Source organism: Euprymna scolopes, chromosome 3 (genome assembly GCF_053919585.1).
Source record: "Euprymna scolopes isolate OS-2025 chromosome 3, ASM5391958v1, whole genome shotgun sequence".
Taxonomy (NCBI): Eukaryota; Metazoa; Mollusca; class Cephalopoda; order Sepiida; family Sepiolidae; genus Euprymna; species Euprymna scolopes.
This window is the reverse complement of record NC_136484.1, coordinates 52,457,155-52,477,643: the sequence shown is the minus strand read 5'-3', so window position 1 is coordinate 52,477,643 and position 20,489 is coordinate 52,457,155. Positions and strand designations below refer to the sequence as shown.

Below are 20,489 nucleotides of genomic sequence, written 5' to 3'. Positions count from 1 at the left end.
GTACGTTTTTACATGATTCCTCACCCTTTCCACAGACACTACAGTCTTGTCTACTAGCACATTATCAATGTAGGAGCAGGTAGTTCTCTTAACAGCATCATTATTGGCCAGCACAGTCTTAAGAATTGTGCATCTGAAACATTTACTGGTAAACTTACACCTTTGTCCTCTCACCAACTGTTCCTCTCGGCTTGGATTGTTCGCCATAGAGGCTGCAACTACCTCCAGTTTTCCTGCATGTTTCGCCAGCACTTTGGCATGCCTTAAAATTTTCTCCACCTCCATGGTTTCAATCTCACTCATTTGCTGCAGCTCCATGGAGATGCGTGTAGGAAAACCACTCACGTCAGTCAGCTTAACAGTTTTCTCAAGGCTGCGCCCCATATATCTAGCCAATCCTGCTAAACACCTTATTTCCGCTGCACACACATCCATTGATTCCCCAGTCCAGGCAACTTTTTTGAGCTTATTGTATGCCTCAAAAGCACTCTCCAAAAACACAGTCTTTAATTTATTTTAATATTCTCAGCGATGGCTTGATCTGCTTCTCCCATCCGTAGACCGCCCAAATACATTGGAATCAACGTTACCATGTCTTTGATCTTTTGAAGTTTTGCAATTAGCTTCAGCTTGTTAAGCCTGGTGACTACATCTCCTTCTCCAGTAAATGGCTTGATGATGTCACTGCTTAGTCTTATTCAGCCATTTTTTGCCGAAATAGCCTGTAAATTCCTCTTGGCTTCAATGTCCGAAATAAAAAAAAAAACGTTTCCACTACTCTGCTAGATAGATTTATTCCTTTTCCAAATATAGTAGTAAAAGTGATGCATTGGCTGTGACAGAACTCGAACTCAGCATGCCGAGCCCACAGTCTGTACCTGTAACCAATTCATTACACTACTTCCATATTCTCATATTCCATGCAAAATTTTATGAAAAATGAATAAAACCAATTTTTAGAAAATCAGAAGATTATGCATACAGTCACAACAACATAAGTCGGTGCTTATGCACTTATGTTACCGTGCTATTTTTTAAATAGTATTTTCAAGTTAAATTAAAGATTTTACAATATCTATTTTATTAAATTGTTAGGTGAAATTACAGAATAATTACAAAACACCCTCCCACCCCCATTTTAAGAATGACTTTCTGAATAATAACGTTATTATTTCAGCACGGTAACATAAGTGCATAAGTACCCAAAAGTATTTTATGCCGGGCACCTCCATAAAAAGATGTCCTAGTAAAGCTTAAACAAAAAACAAAACAAAAAATAAAAAGAAAACAAACCAACAAACAAACAAACAAAAAAAAACGTGGCTTTGGTCAGCCGGAATTTTTTCACATACGGGACTTAATTAGGCGAGGACCGTCGAAGCGAGCGTATTATACAAAGAGTCAAAGTATCGACTTCCGGTTTGTCAACTGACAATCATGCTTAGAAACGAAATTTGAAAAGGGAAAAAATGTTACCCAAATCGATAAACGGAGTTTATCTTGCATGGTAAGTAATTTTTATCATTAGTTCATATTCTGACGCTAACTTCTCGGTGATTTAAGTTTTGTGCAACTTCGTGAAACTTTTATTTTACTTTTTTCAACAAATAAATGGAAATAAAGTTAAGATGAAGAAAAGTACGCACAACTGTCATCATCTTTTTGGGAGTCTGGATGTCATGGAACAGAAAGGAGTTTTTTTTTGTTTTTTGTTTTAAAATATTAGTTTTCTGGGGCAATTTCTTAGTCTTTTTTTTTATATTAGGAATTTTTTTCTTTTCAATATTTATTTTATTTACTTTTTCACGTTTTTTTTTTTTTTTTTACGTTTTTCGCATATAAGTATGAAGAAAAAACTAAAACAAATTAAAAAGAAAAATGTAAAGATGACTGTTTTGAATTTTTCTATTTTAATTTTAGTGCTTCTACAGAATTTGAACCTAAACAAACTGATTTTTGTTGAATTAAAATGCAAAAAAAAAAAAAAAAAAACTTTGGTCCAGGTTTTAAAAAATAGTTCGATTAAAATAATGTAAAAATACCATTAATAATAATAATAATAATAATAAGTATTTAACATCACAAATAAAAATAATGAATTAATCACCAGATTTGTTTTTTCTTTCATTGTAAAAGGAAAACAATATTTTAAAGCGATTTTTTTCTTATTTGTGGTTAAAAATAAAATCAATGTTTCGGCCGATGTAACCTCCGATTCCTTAGCTGCGTTTTTTCAAATTTGAGTGAGAGCCTGTAAGGAATTTTTGGCGTTTTGCAGTATCGACAACAAAGCGTAAAAGTGGCTATATATATATATATATATATATATATATATATATATATATATAATTTATTATTTAAAATAAATTATTCACTGACACATGTTTCGTCGTCTACGACTCATCAGAGTAGCTGAATCTACAAGAAATGTTTTGTTTTGTTTTTTGTCATTTTTAAAAAAAAATTTTGGTGGTACTTTGTGCACTTTTGCCACCATGCTGAAATAGTAACATTTTTTGAAAGCCATTCTTAGCATAGGGAAAGGAGAATGTTTTGTAACTATTCTGTACTTACTTCACCTAACGATTTCATAATAAAGAAAGGTGCTGTTGGACAATGTGTCATTGTGCTGGCTGAGGGTAACAACTCTTTTTACTAAGATTCATTCATTTTTTTCATCTCATAATTTAGGACGCTCAAAGAACGATACTTTTTATTAAATCAAAACATTAAAAAAGAAAGCTGTGACGATTTTTTTTTAATGTAACAAAGTTGATAACAATAATAATACAAAATGTAGTCTTTACGCGACTATTAAAAGAATAGTTTCTGTTCTCATATAATAATTTACGTCACTAAAACCAACCAACAATATTTTCATTAGATGAAAACATTTAAAAAAGAAGCTGAGGCTGCGCCAACTTTTTACATTTTTTGGTATTATTATACAAACACCGTGACAGCGTTAGGGTTAGGGTTTAGGTTTAGGGTTAGTGTTAGGGTTAGGGTTAATTCGCTGTCACGGTGTTTGTATAGTTTTACCCATTTTTTTACGACTTTTTTTTTTTTTTTTTTTTTTTTAATTAAAAAGTAAATTAAGTAAGATTAAAAAAAAATCTTTAACCTTAAAACATACAAAGAATTAAATTCTTTAATAAAACAAATATGAAACTTTTAAAGCTGCGGCTTTTTTTTTTTTTTACTAAAGCTTACAATATTAATAACACGAACATCTAGTTCTTAATATTACAAAAAATGAAAACGTGATGATAAACAAAAGCTGATTTATTATTTATGTTAAAAAAAAAAACTATATGTTGGTGTTATTAATATTACAAGCTTGGTTACAGAAACAAGCAAAAAAAAAAAAGAAAAAGAAAAAAAAGCCGCCGCATCCTTTTTTTTTTTCATCCTTGTTTTATAAAGTTTTGTTTGAAAAAAAATTATAATTTCCTATCGTCGCATTTTCACGATGTTAAAGACTAATGTTTAAAAAAACTTACCATAACATTTACTTTTTGGTACTCCTGTACTGAAATAATAACGTTATTATTTAAAAAGCCATTCTTAACATGGGGAGGGTGTTTTGTACCTATTCTATACTTTAACCTTACAATTGAATAATAAAAAAAAACATAACAAAACTTTTTTTTTTTTACATGGGGGGGGTCACCACTTATCAAGGCCCAGGAGCCACTCGGGGATAAGGGTTATTGTGTGTACACTAATCAGTGGGATAGTATCGTAGTAATAGTTTGTATTGTGGATTTGATAGGTGTCATTAGGGGGCGGTTTAAACTTGGAAATACGATTTAAAATATAGCGCGGATCAGTAAGTGCATTAATCCTTGATTTCGTTGGTTTTTGTATCGTAAATTATGATACGAAAACAAACGATTCTCTTAATAGTCGCGTAAATTTTGTATTTTTTTTTTTTAAATATTTTAATTTAATAAAAAGTATCGTTAGTTTGAGCGTCCTAAATTATGAGATGAAAAAATGAACAAATAAGAGTTGTCTCCCGCAGCACAATGACAAATTGTAAAACAGCGCCTGCACCTTTTTATTTCGTGATAACACAAGAAGTGTTAACACTTTTTTTTTTTTTTTTACATATGGTTTCGTTTTTCGTGTCTTGACTCCGTGATGTTCTATAATTATCCATTCGGTTTTTCCGAGCACTGATCTTTGCCATTACCTAAAAGCAGGATAAGTTACTTTTATATCCACCTCCAATTATTTTTGTGTTTTAACATATTTTAGCATGTTTTAGTTTGAAACACAAGTAGTGTTGAGTCTTGAGTTACAACAATGGCCTTTTCGTCAAGATCAAAGTGTAGTATCTGTTCTTCAGATGCTGCACTTCATTTTCTTGTTCTCTTTCGGTGGAGGAGAGAAATCATTCACGACTGAGACAATTTTTATTTTTGTACCTTTTCTCCACGTTTAAAAACGACCCTGGTGTCTAACTCTGTGCCGTGGGGAGGCATAGTAAATAGGTACAACAACAAAGAAATGGCCGACATTAGACGGTCATCTTGGAAGTCTCGATAATCGCGTAAAAATCGAAGATTAAACAAAATACTGGTAGAATTTTAATATCAATTAAAAAATCCGTTTCTCTTGAATAACCTCCGCTAGGAAAATAACGTTTTTATTTTTTGAACAACACGATATTATCATTCAACAATGTTTTCTTTACGAACTATACTGAAATAAGTTTATAATAAACAAAATCTAACGTAAAAATTGAATTTAAATTGAAAATAAAATACTATAAAAAGTAGCAGTTTGTCTTCTGCATAAGCACCAAAAGGAAATATAATAGTTCTTAATTCCTCTTTCGCATTTTAAAGCCATGTTTCTCTATAAATGTGACTAGTTTCTTTTTTTAATAACATTGATGCTTTTTATAGTATAGACAACAACGAAAAATGGTAAAAAAAAAAAAAAATAACTGTTACCAAATGCAAGATAAGTTACTCTTCTACTTGTATATTTGTTTTAACTTATTTTGCAGCGTTTATTTAATTTGAAAAACAAGTAGATCCGAGTACCGAGTCCTGCGTCAGAACGAGATTGTTATTTGGCTAGTCTCGATAATCGCCAAAAGTTCGGAAATTAAACAAAGTACTAATAGAAATCTGGGGTTTGTACACATAGATTCGAAAAAGGGTATTATTTTACTTTAAGGCCCGTCTCACGTTCGTATACAACAAAATATTTTTTTTTGTAGATTTCGGTGTGCTAAAACCGAGTCTGCAAACCGTTTCCGTTGCAAAAAAATAATTTTAATTATATGAAGAAATTACTTTTACGAAAAGTGCGTGATCATTTTTCAATGTAAATTTAACTGAAAATGAGCACCCACTTTCTGGCCACCTGAGAGAGGGGGGGGCATTAAGTTTTTTTTTTTTTCTTTTGCATGGTATTAACCCCTGAACTCTGACTATTTTCCATTTCATAGCCTAGCCTTCACAAAGGCTGTTAAATGTGCTCTCGCGTACCAAACTCTCTTGTCACAGTGTAGTAATAGGCAAAAACTTAAAACTAGACGAAAAACAAGTAGTTTTCCAAATATTGAACCATATAATTCTATATGTTATCACGGGTGACCAAGCGTGCGCACATGGTCGCTGTTTTTAATGTTTTTATTTAATGTAACATGTTTATTCAGCTCGAAAAACAGTGTTTACTGAGGTATTGGAAAGTTGAAAATGGCGCCTGACTCTCTCTTTGACACAGTAAGTTTGGGAAAAGAAATTAAAATAAAAAAACTAGACAAAATACTGTTAGAAACTCGCTCAATATATGTTACCGTGACATAGGCTGACATCTACGGTGGGTTTTTAACAGTATTTTGCATATTAAAAAATTTTTTTTTTAACTCCTTTTCCCAAACTTAGCGTGCCAAAGAGAGAGTCGAGCGCCACTTTTAATTTTCTAATACATCGGTAAACTAGGAGTATCAGAAGCCGCCATTGAACACTTGAATAAACATCTGATTATATAGACTGTCTCTGTTTCGAAGCTTATAATCAATATGAAAATGTAATTTCAAACCGTAATTTTTTTTCAATAAAATGAGGAAAGACCATATTTTAAAATAATGAAAGGTTTAATCTAATAAAATAAAAAAATTTTTTCATCGGTTTTCTTAAAAGATTTCACGAAATTCAACAAATTTTAACTGATACCAAAATCTATTAAATATATATAACTGCAAAAAAAAAAAACAAAAAAAAAACTAAGCAATGGCTGCTTCAATTCTTCATTTATAAGAATTGTCCATATTTATATTTTATATTCCATGTATTTTTTAAAGCAAGGGTCCCAGAAAATCGCATTTTCGTAACTAGGGGTTTGTATTACTGTACACATAGATTCGAAAAAGTTGTCAAAAAACAAATATATAACAAATAAATGTTATCAAAGGCAAGATAAGTTACTTTTCTACCAAACTGGATATATTTTTCGTGTTTTTATTCAATTTAACATGTTTATTCAGCTCGAAAACCATACAGTGTTTACCGATGTATTGTAAAATTCAAGATGGAGACCGATTTTCTCTTTAACACGGTAAGTTTGGAAAAAGGTGTAATAAATAAAAAACCGGTTAAAATACTGTTAAAAACTCGCTCAATATATGTTACCGTGACATAGGTTGACATATATTCGGCTGGTTTTTAATAGTATTTTGTATAGTTTTTTATTTCTAACACCTTTTCCCAAACTTACGGTGTTAAAGAGGGTGTGAGACGCCATCTTGAATTTTCCAATACATCGGTAAACACTTTATGCTTTTCGAGCTGAATAAACGTTACATTGAATAAAAACACGAAAATTATATCCAGTTAGGTAGAAAAGTAACTTATCTTGCCTTTGATAACATTTATTTGTTATATATTTGTTTTTGACAACTTTTTCGAATCTGTGTACAGTAATACACCCCCCCCAAAAAAAAAAGCACACATTCACTCAAGTTTTTGCCGTTAAGCAAAAAATCCAGTGGACCCATTTTTTTTTTTTTTTTTTTTTTTTTTTAATTCTTTTTATGAAATACACGAGTTTTGGATTATTATATTTTCTTTCTACTTTATCGAGTGAATTCTTTTTTTTTTTGTAATATCTAAAAAAAGAAAACATTGAATGAAATAAAAAAAAATAGTCGTCAGCGTCCGGTACTTGGTTGACGATGTAAGCATAACATGAGTTTTCATTTAAAGAAAATCAATGTGGTTTTTAAAATAAAATGGTTTTACACTTTGGACTTTACAGGTAAATTTCCAAAAAACACTTTTTTGTTTTAAATTAGAATATTTTATTTATTGATCTTTTTTACCTTCAATTTGTGATATATAAAACTTTGAGTAAATTAATTATTTAAATTTTAATAGACATTTCAAAATGGGGTGGGGTTGAATTAAAACAAAAACGTTTGTCTAAAATATTATATTCGGTTTATTGGAAAGCGCATAAAATTTCAAATTGACCCTGAAAATATCGTAATAATTGAACCAATAGAAAAAGTTTGATAGATTTTTAAAGTTTAAAAATTGAAAAGTATTTCACTCGTAAAATTCAATTGGTTTCATACGTAAAAAAATGGCTGGTTGAACGCGCACGCACCGGCACTTTGTAAACACTGTTTTTTAAAAAAATAAAAAATAATATTTCTATTATTTTTTTAAACAACTTTAATAGTTTATTTTGGAAGTATATTCCATACAGAAAATAAACAGCCCACTTTAAAAAGAGAAATTACGAGTTTTTTTTTTATATTTTATTCAGTTCTAAACAAGGACAAACGTCTACTTCCGGTTTGTCGATAAAGACATAAAAATGTTTGCGTAATCGCGCTTTTTTCAAACAGTTGTTTAAAAAAAATCTTTTTATTTAAAAAGTAAATGGAATTTAAAATATAAATATGGATAAATTCTGAACAATGACGAATGGAGCTAAACATTCAATAGTATTTTTTATAGGTAAGTGCTTTTTTCAAATTTATATCGATTTTTATAATCGAAGTAAGTAAAATTTCGTTGATTTTCAAATCTTTTTTAAAGAAAACCGATTAAAAAAACATTGCATAATTTGCTATTGAACCTGTTTTTTAAAGTTTGGTCTTTGCTCCTTTTAATTGAAAAAAAAATAGGGTTTGAATTACATTTTTCAAATAGTTATAAGCTTGTAAAGATAGGAGGTCGAATTATTCAATTTCTTTTCACGCATTCTTAAGATCGATTTCTGATACTGCTAGCAGTCTTCTCAGGCATTGGCTTATTGCCGGTTGTTTGAAGTGATCTTATCAGTGAATGCTGACGAGATCCCTATGTAATTGCCTTCCCACGAAGGCAGGTAGACAACTTGTAATAAGTGAGAATCCAATTCGCTTGAACTTTGGATTGGGTAAAAAAAAAATCCTTCTTCATTCTAGACAGGACAAAAGTATCAGAATAGATACGATACTTTGCTTTAAACGAATGCTGACTGCGAATCTAGGCAAATTTTCCAACCATCAAGAGTGCTTCCCCCCCGCCCCTCAATGTTAAACAAATCTCAACGTATCCAGTTTTAGTAAAAAGTGAGAAAACGTCCCAACTTCCTAGTTTTATTTATTTATTTTTTTCTCTAATAGTTTAAGAGAATTGATCCTAATTTCTAACCACGGGCCACAGTCTGAAAACAACCTAACGAAAGGGTAAAAAAAAAAAAAAAAAAAAAAAAAAATGAAATTCCATAAGACTGGGTTTGGTGTAATTATAGCACCCTTCGAATTCTTCCTCCTTGATTAACATTTTATTTTTCTTTCGTCACACGAAAATAATCCAAGTTTAATAATTGTTTCGAAAGTTAGAATCTCACTTGCGGTAGACCTGAAGGAGTTTTCTCCTTCTGTATTTTTTAATTTCGTCTTTTTTTTTTTTTTTCTGCAGCAGATTATTATTAGATGGACTCTAGTCTACCCCAGATTATCAAAAAAATGAAAAAAAATCAATATTTAAATATTTGTAGGGATGCTCAGTTTTTAATGCAACGTTCTAGTAAATCAATCACTCATTTTAGAACCAATTTAGAATTTTAGACCAAATTTTTGCGAATTTAGCCTTTTTAAAATAATTTTCGAAAAGAAAATCTAAACTGTTTTACAAAGGCTAAATTCGGTTTAAAAACGTCCAGTGGTTCTAAAATGGGTGATCGTTTTATTAGAACGCTGCATTAGAAACTGAACACCCCAACAAATATTTAAATATTGACTTTTTTTTTTTAAATTTTTTTAATAATCTGGTTGACTAGTGTCCATTCGATAATTATTCACTGAAAATATTTTTAAAAAGTAGAAAAAGGGGCAAGCTCTTTCAATTCCGCCCTCACTTGCATTTTTATATATGAAATGCTCAGGCTCAATGTTAGATATAAAATATTTGGTGTCAAAAAGGGTAGGAACGTGTTTTTTCCTTTTCTTTTTTTATTTTTAGATGAGGACCCTCAATTTAATGCCCCCCCCTCCATACACACACAGAATAAGAAATATTAGATGCTACTATTTTTAGGCAATTACCCGTGAATACACTGCAAAGTGATCGGAGAAGGGAAGCGAAGAAAACAATTTAAAATTTAGAATGGGAGATCAATTTCGCATGTAAATTTATTGTATAATAATCACTTATTTCCAGGCCAATATCTAACCGGATAGCATTTTTACGGGCATGTAACCAGATATTTTTTATTTGATTTCCAAACAATACTGAGCCCAAACTATTTTGTTTTTAAACGTTTTTAGTACAATATACTAAAAGCATTAAAAAATAAAATGTACTAAGTACATTCGTTTCTGTTATGGTATTTATAACTTCTTACTTGTACTTGAGGTAGAATTGTGTTTTTTAGTGGAAATATATAACAAATAAAAGGTACTTGTGCACTTATGCTACCACGCTGAAATAATAACATTATTATTTAGAAACTCATTAACATGGGGTGGGGAGGGTGTTTTGTTAACTATTCTGTACTTTCCCCTAACAATTAAATAAAAAAGACCTCGTGAAACTTGAATTTAACTTGAGTACTATTTGAAAAATAGCACGGTAACATAGGTAGCATTACAAGCGTATGCTGTATTTTCGTGGACATCTGCAATATTACATACCTAATGTGTTCAACAAGTCATATCTTTTTTATTTGTTGGTCAATTTTTAAAAGAATTACATTGATGGAAAGAGAATAAAATAAGCATTCCAATGATGTTAGTTTTCTTTTATACGTTCAATCTTTTTATGCTCCAAGTTAAAAATTGGTAAAACGGTAAAAAAATGATGACGACAATAAGGGAAACTGTTTTTTCAATGTTTATATTTTATATGTTACGTTTAGATACACATGCGCAGGGTTAAATTTGATTAGACATGACTAAAATTTTACAGGTTATATAAGCATAGAAGTCCATCTCTACTGGACTTTGATTTATATTTTTACGACCACAGGAAGCAAAGTTACGACTGAGCAAAGTTGAAGAATATTTAAAAATTGATAAGACAAATCGGCATATATCATCCATTTTCTTGGGGTTGCGTTTGCATGCTCCAAGATGGCCACCAGCGATAACATAAGAAATGGCATTGCTTAATATCTGGAAAACTACTTATTTGCAGAAAATTTGGTGCTAATGCAGAGTGATCTGCGCTATTTTTTAAATCGTATTTCCACGTTTAATTAAAGTTTTGTTTTTTTTATTCAATTGTAAGGTTAAAGTACAGAATAGGTACAAAATACCCTCCCCTCCCATGTTAAGAATTACTTTTTAAATAACGTTATTATTTCAGCACGGATCACTCTCTTCATGAGTACCGAAAATTTAAATGCGATATTCGTTTTCAGCATACCCTAAAACCTATAGAGGTAATCATTTTAAATGTTAAGGTGGAAACAAGGTAAAAATTACCGTTTTATTTCTTTGTTTACATAGTTGAATTTTCAGTAAAACAACAATAGAAATGACGAAAATTACCATCAACTTGTGAATATATAGTTGTTGTTTATCAGGATTCCTGGTATCCTGGTACTGTGAAAGCTACATTTGAGGATTCATATAAAGTATGATTTATGGTTGCATATCAGAAAATAGGGGTATATTTGGGGTCAGATAGAGAGGATTTACAAAATTGGTAAATTGGACTGGTCCCAAAATGCATAAGTTCTGGTCGATTATAGGAATTTCCATTTTTTTTTTTTTTTTTTTTTTTTTTTTTACAGAAATCCAAAATCTCTATGAAAAATTTTCTTTGATTTATTTCTGAGATTAATTCATATCTACTCAATTTTTTCTTTTCTTTGAGGAGAGTAGTAAATAATACTGGCCATGAATGCTCTTTAGGTATTCGATGGCTACATCCCAGATTAAGCTCTCCTTTGGTGGGGAGGCAGGTAAATACCTACTCTCAATAAAGCTCTATTTAAATACCAGTATAATACTTAGTTTTGTTCATGAATAGACATCCACTGTATGATGCCATGCTCCAGTTTAAAAAAAAATTGAAATTTGTACATCTTAATATATAATTCATGGCTTATGGTTAAGAGATACATCAGATTTGACTGCATAATCAGAAAGAGCACACAATTTTATATAAGAGTACCAAGTTTCATGAGAATAGCTTGAAAAAATAAATAAATGGTGGCGAAATTACTGAATTTCTGGAAATGTTGAGGTCCGTAATTTTAGCCCACTTTTTTCTATATAAAAGCAAAAAGGGGCTGTCTACTCTGAAGGCCGTTTTTTAAGATGGAGAGGTTGTAGGTGTCTATTCCGGAAGCCATTCTTAACATGAGAATGCTCAAAGAAGTGAAGTGAAAACATTTGTAATTATTTTGTTTTTACACATTTAAAAAAGACGACATAAAACTGGAATTTATTTTAATATTATTTGTGGAAGAGTTGAAAAGAAGAGGAAGACTTGAACAACAAATGGAAACAGCTAAGACTGCTACCACTGATTTCGATCACTCTAAACAGTTCACATAGTGAAAACCCCTAACCTATAAAACTTGTTTTTTCTTTCCATCATTATTCTAGTGGACCATTTTTCATAATTTTATTATTTACGCATTCCCTTAATTACATTTTTTTTTAAAATTCAAATAGTACCTGCATGTTATCGCCCCAAACTATAGCACTAATCACCAGTGAAAGCCAGATTATTTCATTTTGGCCACAATTGTTTAGGGACGGCTGTGGCCACCAACAACAACCGTAGTTTACTTTTTTTGGAGGGGGGGGCAGATTTCCACCGGGCAACGCCGGTTAACGGATCCTGCTAGTAATGAATAAAAACGCTTCCTTTATAGAGTTATCTAATTAAATTTGTTTATGTTTAGCATAAAATTCTCCTTAAACTTATTAAATTCTCATCACGTGATGATTTCTAAAAATTCATTCATAATTTAAAAGTGCAGAAAACTAATTTCACAACTGAGACATTCATTCCATAACGGACACGTGCATCATAAAGATTTTTCTTCGTTTTTTTTTATTTTTTTTTTTAATATCTTTGCTAAACTGCACAAGCACCCTTATTTTTTTCATAATTTTTTTTGTTCCCGATTTTAATTTATTTCAAAAGAAAATTATTTCGCAACATTTGAAATGGAAACAATTATATTATAATTAATGTAAGACGCCATACTTGTCTGACATTCTTCACATACCTGAACAATAACACTGAACAGCTGCAGATTCTTAAATAGCATAAAATAATTTGTTGTTACTTTTGTTCTTATTATTATTATTATTATTATTATTATTATTATTATTAAAGCTAGTTCGCGAAGTAGCTTCGTCAACTAAAAAAATATATATATATATATTTTGAACTTGTTTTTTGTCTCACGGTCTTGGAAATTCAGGAAATAAAAATAAGTTTGGAATAACAAAAAGTGAAAGACAAAATATACAATCTGAATGAATTTTGAGAAATCATCACGTGATGAGAATTTAAGAATTTTATGATAAACATGAACAAATTTAATTAGATAACTCTATAATGAAGCGTTTTTATTCATTACTAGCAGGACCCATTAACCGGCGTTGCCCGGTGGAAATTTGACCCCCCCCCCCAAAAAAAAAGAAGTAAACTACGGTTGTTGTTGTTGGTGGCCACAGCCGTCCCTGAACAATTGCGGACACTGGCCGCCATGGCCGAAATGAAATAATCTGGCTTTCACTGACGGAGGAAGGGGGGGTCTTTCCGACATTATCCCCCTCCCCATTTGAAATGCTTTTCTTGTTTTATTTCTTTTTCATACAATTTTAAATTGTCCAAAAAATTTGTACGCCATGTGAGAAGGCCGTTTGCTACGCGAAGGCACATTTAACAGCCGTCGTGTATGCTACCGTGCGTAGCGTAAACGGAAGCTGTAAAATGTCGGAAAATAGTCCCTGGGTTCAGGGGGTTAATACCATGCAAACAGTAAATTTGTAACAGGTTTGATTATCAAATTCGTTGCCAGCGACCTCGAATACCCCTAAAAAAACAAATTAGAGTGGTCGGTGTTCAGTTGTATAGCACTATATTTACGGATATTTTTTGTTTTAATATAATTTTTTCAAAACATAGTTACGTTCTATTTAAATGTACTTTATTTAAACCTGCGCAATCTATTACGGATCGTCGCGTATGATAATGGCGAAACATTTATTTTTAAATCGGCGATCGTAATAGATTGCGCAGATTTAAATAAGGTATATTTAAATAAAGTAGATTTAAAAAAACAATAAAACACAACAAAAAATGTAAATATGTTTGAAAAAAAAATATATTAGCAAAAAAAATCTTAATATTTTGCCTTAATATATAAGTAAGCAGTTTTGAAGAATAGCGGAAGTATTGTATCCATTTTGTGCTTCCATAACTCAATTGACAGACCTGCCGGCGTGTTTGAAAATTAGGGTCTGATTTTATGCATCATTACTTAAGCTGATTCGATGATGTTTGACTATAAGCAAAGAAGCACCCGTTCTGACACTACCATTAATCTTTTTCTGTAATTCTTCATCAATTGGGGCAATTTTTATTTTTGTTTCAATCCAGAGTTACTTTTCGAGAAGCTTACCCATATTAAGACCCCCCCCTCCCAGGGTTAAATAAGTAAGTTAGTAGGAACCGAATAATTAATTGCCCTCCTTCTCTCCCTATCTGTCTTGTACTAAATTCGAACTTTTTAACAAATATTCTAGATAAAGATATTAAAATAGTAAACGAAAAAAGGGGGTTAAATTAATATATATATATATATATATATATATAAACAAATGTTACCAAAGGCAAGATCAGTTTACTCTTCTACCTATCTGGATAAATGCTATGTTATCGCCGAAATTAGAGACACCATTTTATTTCACGTACCTGCTGTCCAAATCCAAGGGGGAAATCAGTATTTTAAACTATGGCCGAAGTTAGAAATAAATAACAAAAACATTAAACTTCCGAAAAGAACTATGAAAAACAGTAAATGAAGAAAGTGAAAGAGAAAATATATCCATAATTGTTTAATTGGAAATGTTTCGATTTAATTAATGAAAACGGGAAAGTTTTTCATGAAACATTTTTTTAATTAAAAACAGAAAATGAAATATTGCCGGAAGCAATCGTTCTCCAGTTTAATTTTTTTTGTTTATTTCACGCTTCGGCCATAGTTTAAAATAATTATTTCTCCTTTGAATTTAACCTGCAGGTACGTGAAATAAAATGGCGTCTTCAGTTTCGGCGATAAAGTGTAGAAGTACCTAAAACTTTTACTCATTTCGAAAAAGAACTAGTACCGAGTTCAGAAGTTAAATCTCGAACATGCCGTCTTCGGAATCAGTCATGTCTCAAAAGTCCAAAACTAAACAAAATTCTGATAGAAATCCACACAAATGTTACCTTGACATTGATTAAATTTCTATCAGTTTTTTTTGTTTAGTTTTTGAGCGATTATCAAGATTTTTTTTTTTTTGACTTAAGACTCGGCATTATGTTTCGAAGTAAACGCTTTAGGTAGGTAGGTAGGAGAGTAATTTAGTTGTTAATTTTTTTTTTTGCCTACTTTTTCGTCTTGTGATACTGGTCAATACGGTAATGTTGACAGTCCTTACCATAGGTGTGTACGGTCCAACGAAATAGTTCGTCTCGAATTCAAATTAAGACAGCAAAACATCAAACCGGAAATGAAAATATGAAACGAAACATTTCGTATTATTATTTATTTATTTTCCATTTTTCTCATTTATTATCGAAATGAAACAAAACCTCTTTATTTGTTTGTTTTTTTTTTCTTTCTTTCTACAAATAAAAAGTCAGTTTATTTTTTAGGTAAAGGGGCAGTATCTTTCCACTCTAAAAACTTTAAAATCACTACTATTAGAGGTTTTTGGGGACGCTGAAAAAGAAAATAACGTTTAAAATTACTGGAAACAAATAGGTTCTAAGATATGAAGAAATTATAGTTTCAAAAAGTGTAGTTGAAAACTATAAAAGTGGTCGTTTAAAAGAAAATTGTGGTGGTGAGGTTTTATGTAAAAATTTACCATTTATTTAATTCTATGTGTGAGGTTGGAAATTTACGTCTTGCAACGCAATTATCCCAAAAAGCCGTGATTTAAAAAAAAAAAAAAAAAAAAAAAAAAAAAAACAAGTAGAAATATTATTGCACAAAAATGAAACATTTTGTAGACCCACTACGATATCTTGTTTGTCTCTTTTTACCAAACAAAAGTATGGAAGCTGGTAATTAACCAAATGAACACTCGTACATATTTAGTAAAAGTTTATTTCATATTTAAGATATAAATGTTTATAATATTATTAATCATTAAACTGTAAATCTTAAAACCCAACAAAATTATAACAAAGATTAATTATTAGTTGCAGTTTGAAAAAGATAAACAAAGGTTTTAAAAAAATCAAGTCACTTCTGCTTTTCCATAGTTAATATAGTTAACACAAGTCTGACGTTACGGGATCATGCGTTCCATTTTTCATAATTCTTCACATTTGTTTGGCAGTCCTTATAGAACTAACTGTTAACCAACAACGCCTTTGTTCCAAAACAAAGATATATATATATATATATATATATATATATATATATGAAATAAAATGGAGGTGGAAGGACCTGGATACTCAACGTTTCGCCCGATTTATGCGGGCTTCTTCAAGAGGGATGGTCATTGACGAGAGAGTCGGAGGATTGGGGCTATATATAATGATGGGGGAGAGCAGCGTGTTTTCCTTATGTAAATTAGATGTCATATATACATGTATATACATTTTATGAGAGAAGAACTAATTAGAGTAAACTAGTGTAGTGGATTACGTCTAAAAGATAAAATATCGTAGAGATTAAACATTGTGTTTGGAAATATAGCGGTGATAGATTAAATAAATAAAATGACACGAGATTACGAAAGAATCTTTTTTTTTTTTTTTTTAAATTAGAAATAATTGAATTGGGATAAAATAGCGCAGTAACTTAAAAGATGGTATCTAAAAATAAGAATAGGAGGTGATAAAATGGAGTCTAAAAATAGATAATGATAAAATACAGTAAATAAGTAAAATAAAAATAAAATTAAGTGAAATTACGAATTTTTTTTTTTTTTTTTTTTTCGCGTTTAACCGGTGTCTAAGTTGTTTTCTTTGATAATTATTTTCGACAGAAAGGGAGCAACGTGGAAAAAACCTTTTCTTTGCTTAATTATATTGCTGGAATGGGAGATTATAGCTGACTCAATTAAACGTCGTGTGGATCTGTTATGTATGTGTTTAAGGAAAGTTGCTTTGTTAAAATCAAAATGGTGGTCGTTTTCCATGATGTGACAAAATATGGCGTTGAGTGTATTGTTGTTTTTTACATCTCGGACCCATGAAATATAAATTGCCCAAGGGTACCTCCTACTATAGATATATTGATGATATTTTAATTTTTCTCCCTATATCTTCCAAAATAGAGAATATCACTGATAAATTAAACAAGATTGAACCCACTATTAATTATACGTATGAAAGAGAAAATAACAACTCCATACCTTTTCTGGACATCAACATCATAAATAACAATGATCATCTAAGTTTTAAAGTCCATCGGAAAGTCACGAATAAAAATGATTACATACACTTTTACTCTCATCACGATGATAAAGTAAAAAGAGGTATTCTAATAGGATTTTTTCTTAGGGCCCTGAGAATATGTAGTGAAGAATACATCGTGGAAGAATTTGAGTATATCGAACGTACATTCATGAACTTGCAATACCCTCAACATTTTTTGGCAAATACAAAAAGAAAAGCACTAAAAATTTACCATAACCGAAACCGAGACCATTCCTTAAATAGCCAGATACACAACAGACAATTAACATTACCAACTAATAAAAACAACGACACAATATATAAGAACCTAAATAAGACAGGCATTCAAATAACAAAACTAAACTCTTTAACAATTAGGGATCTAACACGTAAAATTATAACTAATACCAACATTAACACCAAAGCCGGAATATATTCCATACCCTGCCTTGATTGTGGAAAAATATACGTAGGAGAAACTCAACGTAATTTAAATAAAAGAATATATGAACACAAAAGAGATGTAAAAAACAACAATACACTCAACGCCATATTTTGTCACATCATGGAAAACGACCACCATTTTGATTTTAACAAAGCAACTTTCCTTAAACACATACATAACAGATCCACACGACGTTTAATTGAGTCAGCTATAATCTCCCATTCCAGCAATATAATTAAGCAAAGAAAAGGGTTTTTCCACGTTGCTCCCTTTATGTCAAAAATAATTATCAAAGAAAACAACTTAGACACCGGTTAAACGCGAAAAAAAAAAAAAAAAAAAATTCGTAATTTCACTTAATTTTATTTTTATTTTACTTATTTACTGTATTTTATCATTATCTATTTTTAGACTCCATTTTATCACCTCCTATTCTTATTTTTAGATACCATCTTTTAAGTTACTGCGCTATTTTATCCCAATTCAATTATTTCTAATTTAAAAAAAAAAAAAAAAAAAAATTCTTTCGTAATCTCGTGTCATTTTATTTATTTAATCTATCACCGCTATATTTCCAAACACAATTTTTAATCTCTACGATATTTTATCTTTTAGACGTAATCCACTACACTAGTTTACTCTAATTAGTTCTTCTCTCATAAAATGTATATACATGTATATATGACATCTAATTTACATAAGGAAAACACGCTGCTCTCCCCCATCATTATATATAGCCCCAATCCTCCGACTCTCTCGTCAATGACCATCCCTCTTGAAGAAGCCCGCATAAATCGGGCGAAACGTTGAGTATCCAGGTCCTTCCACCTCCATTTTATTTCATATCGTCGGATTTAATCCAGCTCAACAATCATATATATATATATATATATATATATATATATATATATATATAGCCCCTCTTGCAGTTTATCTAAACCAAACTATGAGGAAAATACTGGGACATATTTGGGGATTCAACACTTGTAAGAATGTAATTTGATTGGCTATTGAAATTGACGTAATTATTGTAAAAATAAAATTGTTAAAGAATTTAATTGTTTAATTATTAATTACTTTATTATTATAAAAATATAGTTATTGTAAAAGAATTTTTTTTAAGTTGGAAAAGTCATATTTAAGTAAGGCAATTTGATTAGCTATTGAAAGTTAAATATTTTACCTTATTTTAAAATTAAAAAAAAAATTCAGTAAGATCTCATTAGATTAATAATAAGCAAAAAATAAAAAATGCACAAGAAGGCCTAGAACAAATTGTTGATCATGTATTAACGCCACAAGAATTACATGATGTAAAATATTGCTTATATATTATTATGTATCCGAAAACAATATCATTTCTAATTATGTTTATTTCTGTATTTAATAAAAACCATTTAGTACTTGTGCATTTTTTCTAAGCGTGCTAAAGAGTCATATATTCTATTCTATGAATATATATATTTTTTTATTATAGGAAACCTGTTATATTAAAAGATCTGTTTAAACTTCATATCACGTAATATTTGAAGTGGATAATTTAAAGCTTTTTAAAAACAATTATTTTTTTAGAATTACTTATTCAAAACATTATCAAGAAAAAATGTTTTTTAACATAATATTGATTTTATGTCCAATTTTATTTACAAATTTAAGGTAAGTAAAAAATATAATAGGATTATATATATATATATATATATATATATATATATATATATAACTTTTTTTTATTATTTTAATTTTATTATTAAGCTTTAAAAAATATTGAAATTTTAATCGACTTACATTTGTTTAATTTTCGTAACATGAAATATGGGGGCGGGGGGGTTAGAACACCTAAAAAGTATTTTCTCTAATATATTTAACGAAACCTACTTTTATTATGTAAGTTTACTACGGCTTCAAAAACGTCACTACATAGGGACGTTTGAAAGCATCGATAATGTAAACACGACTTTTATATCGCATTTTCGTTATTTTTGTGTTATGAAAAATATTAGCAATTTATTTGAAGCTTCTTCTTTTGATTGGTAAAAAAGTTAGGATGATATTAAATTTAATTACAGTTAACTTGTGTTACATACAGAGGGGGGGATAAAACTATGGCGCGCGTTGGAGGTACCTAGTTTTTTTTGTAACTATTCCGTGCTTTCACCTAACAGTAATAATAAAAAAGATATCGTGAAACTTGAATTTAACCTGAAGAAAAAATAAATATTTAAAAATAGCGCAGTATCAAAAATGAATGAGAATCAAATCATTTAATAAAAAATTCTGTATTTAATGAAAATCATTAAATAAAAAATATTCTGTTTTCTAATATTATTTCACTTTAATTTTATTACTTTAATTATTAATTTCAATATTGTTTCATTTTAATTTAAAAATTCTTTTACAATAATAACGTCAATCAAATTACATTCTTACAAGCGGTGTAGTCACAAATGTGTCCCAGTATTTTCCTCATAGTTTGGTTTCGATAAACTGCAAGAGGGCCCGTTTTATTTGTGAGATGATTTTTTTTTCTTTCATATTTTACTATTTTTTTTTTAATTATTATTATATATAAATGGAAAAAATCCATTCTTTTGGCAATTTTTTTACTTTTCTGTTCTTCGTTATTTTTATTTATTTAATTTTTCTAACTATTATGAGATACTTATCTCCCCTGTTTTTGCTCCCAGACAGTGGCAAAAATAAGACAAAGTACAACAAAGGGCTACCTTAAAATTCAGTACAAATTTTATTAGTTTCTTGTTGCAAAAAAAATAAAAATGCCCGTTTTGCCTCTGAAAAAGAGCTGTTAACAACTTCAAAAGGTAATAGTCTTCAACAGGAACTGGATGCTGGTTCATCTGTCTTTGAAGATCGAAGAATACAGCCGTTTGAAGTAGGTTGGAATGATACCTTCTGATGAAAGGATTCAATTCTAGTCT

At 30.0% G+C, this 20,489-nt stretch overlaps 1 protein-coding gene across 6 annotated transcripts in view; it reads left to right on the top strand.

Moving 5' to 3' along the window:
* Positions 1 to 1,374: 1,374 nt before the first annotated feature.
* LOC145255000 (uncharacterized) overlaps positions 1,375 to 20,489 on the top strand; it is a 471,291-nt gene continuing 452,176 nt past the window's right edge. For 4 of the 6 annotated variants that reach the window (XM_080113928.1, XM_080113932.1, XM_080113925.1 and 1 more), the window contains exon 1: positions 1,375 to 1,507. The gene's annotated coding sequence lies outside the window, so the exon portion shown is untranslated. The remainder of the gene's footprint in view (positions 1,508 to 20,489) is intronic. The other 2 variants (XM_080113920.1, XM_080113916.1) reach the window with 2 other exon arrangements.